Raw genomic sequence first — 2,598 nt, 5'->3', positions numbered from 1 at the left:
TGATGTCAGATGTCACAAAGTAGAACTACCCTATAGAGTTTTCTTGTCTGTAATCTTTATGGAAGCAGATTACCAGGTCTTTCTACCACCAAGCCACTGGGTAGGTTTGAACTACCAACCTTTCAGGTAGCTGCCGGAATGCTTAATTGTTTGCATCACCAGGGGGCCTTTCATCTAGAGTGCCCACCTATTTTGATTTAGTTGAGGTTATCTGATATTCTCTGTGTAACCCAAGTTTACAGCAATATCAGCCAGGGTCCCAGTAAGAAAAAGAGCACACTCACAGGGGACAGCTGAAGAGACTTCAGTGAAGAAATTATTTACAAAGAAGTGGGTAGGATTAAAGGAAACTAAAAAGCGATGGTGAATAACCCTGGGACTAGCATTGGTAGAGGAGACAGATGTTAACAACCTAAGGCCTAAAGAAGAAAGGAAAAGGAACTGTTACCTGATTTTGAGACACTATTTGTAACTGTAAGAGACGACCATCCAACATAAGCTGTGGTTGTAGGTATAGGAATATAGCGACTGCCAACCTTAGGTACTGCGGGGAGGGAGCCAGAGAGTAAATACCCCGACTCCAGTTTCTTCCTGCCCTCCAGTCTCCTCAGTGCCTCAGCTTGACCAAACCCAATAGGAAGTCAGAGAAAGAGAGCCTGTTGATGGGGTTCATACGAGTCAGCCTCCAATGGAACAGAGCAGGGTGGAGAGTGGATCTTGAGGGGCAAATGGGGAATATTCAGGACAGGCAGAAACACAAATTTATCCATTCTCTGGCCCAAGAGCTCTTCAATCCTCCCATTCTGCAACTCTTTCTGCATGTACAACTCTATGAACTGCTCTGATTTCAAAAAGTTTCCCTAACACTACTGGGAGAATTATGTAAATATGAATAGTTTGGCTGAGCAGTGAGTAAGGAGGGAGGGAAACATGACCTCCATCTGCAAGCAGTGGTGGGAATGGAAATGATTTCCTGTGGGAACTCAGCTGGTATAACTGTTAAATCATTTGTATACTGTTAAATGAGTTGCGTGCTGGTGGGGCAAAGAGGTCTTGGGACTGTGTTTGCTGGCATTCTCCCTACCTCCATCATTGTCTACAAGCATTTGAAAGGTTGAAAAAACATCAAGAGAAGGCTTTGATTCAAGGTGACAGAGCCAGAAGTAGTAAGGTAAAATCAGGAGATACTGTAAGTTAAAAAACATAAAAGTGTTCATAGCAGAAGAGGTAATCCTTTGTTAAAATATTCTAAAGGAATAAAATATGGGGAAAGCTATTCTTTTGCATATTTAATCTCAGAGTGAACTGATCTCTAAAAACTATTGAAAATAATCTTTGTGGAGAAAAAATACTATACAGTTTATTTCTTGTTTGCATACATAACAAATATACTTAGCAAGATTAACAAGCCTTAACCAGCTTTAAGTTTAGGATATAGCTAACTGATATTTACTTTTATTTGAAATACCATTTTTGATCCCAAACATGTTTAAATCTCTGAATATAAAAATTATTTTTCTCCCTTTAAGTAAAATGCTGAATATGTAGTTTAAAAAAAAAAACAACTAAATAAACATTTTATGAAAAGGGGTTTGGGTATGAGGCTTGCTTTCAAGAAATATATTTGAAGCATGGTATAAGCCTTCCCTTTAAAATTTCAATTAAACATATATTGTACACCTACTAGAACTAATTTTTCCAGTTCAATACTTTTCTCCCTGACCCAATGAGTTCTTGTGGGCGAGGACTATGCCTTATGTTTTGATGATTCTTCCACACACCTGGCAGAGTGCCTTGAACATAAATTATATTACAAAATTTGATAATGTTGTGTATCCACAGTAATAACTAGTATTACTGATCATGAACTTTGTGTCAGATGCTATTCCAAGAACATTAGATACATTAATCCATTTAAACCTTTTAACAACTTCATGAGACATTTCTCTCTTTACAGATGAGGAAACTGATGCTTGAGAGGTTATATAACTTGATCAAGATTACAGTTAGTGGCAGAGGCAGGATTCAAACCTGAGAACTTGGATTCTGGACTTTGAGTTTTTACCTACGATGACTTCCTATCTTAAAGGATGAAGTAAGGTGGGCCCAGGAGTCTTTTTTTTTTCCCCATACAAAAATTTATACATATGTTGTTATGTGACTCTAATTACTCTCCTAACCCTCTCTGCCTTTCCATCTCACTTCTGGACAGAAGCTGCCCGTTTAGTCTCTTGTATCTACTTGAAATAAGAGGCACACTCCTCACGACTATCACAGAAATATGGAATACTTTATGAATTTGCGAGTCATCCATGTGCAGAGGCCATGCTAGTCTTCTTTTTACCATTCCAATTTTAGTATATGTGCTACCGAGGCGAGCACCAGGAGTCTTGAATGCCAGCATCAGATTGGCAGCTGAGAATTATTATCGGTTTTTACATAAGAAGCTACCATTATAAAATTTATATTTTAGGAAGATGAATCTGATATCTTTTTTAGGATTCCATTAAGGCAAACACAGAAAAATCAGTGTTTAAAGTTTTAGCTTGATCTATTGTTTACTTAAGGAGCTCTGGTGGCACAGTGGTTAAGCGGTCA

At 38.2% G+C, this 2,598-nt stretch overlaps 1 non-coding gene across 1 annotated transcript; it reads right to left on the bottom strand.

Moving 5' to 3' along the window:
* Window positions 1-2,275: 2,275 nt before the first annotated feature.
* On the bottom strand, window positions 2,276-2,382 carry LOC111820412 (U6 spliceosomal RNA). Its single transcript, XR_002823952.1, has one exon. It is a non-coding gene; the product is annotated as a U6 spliceosomal RNA (small nuclear RNA).
* Window positions 2,383-2,598: the final 216 nt, after the last annotated feature.

This window comes from Trichechus manatus, unplaced genomic scaffold (genome assembly GCF_000243295.1).
Source record: "Trichechus manatus latirostris isolate Lorelei unplaced genomic scaffold, TriManLat1.0 scaffold00036, whole genome shotgun sequence".
In the NCBI taxonomy this organism is placed as follows: Eukaryota; Metazoa; Chordata; class Mammalia; order Sirenia; family Trichechidae; genus Trichechus; species Trichechus manatus.
This window is presented reverse-complemented; position numbering and strand designations above follow the sequence as displayed.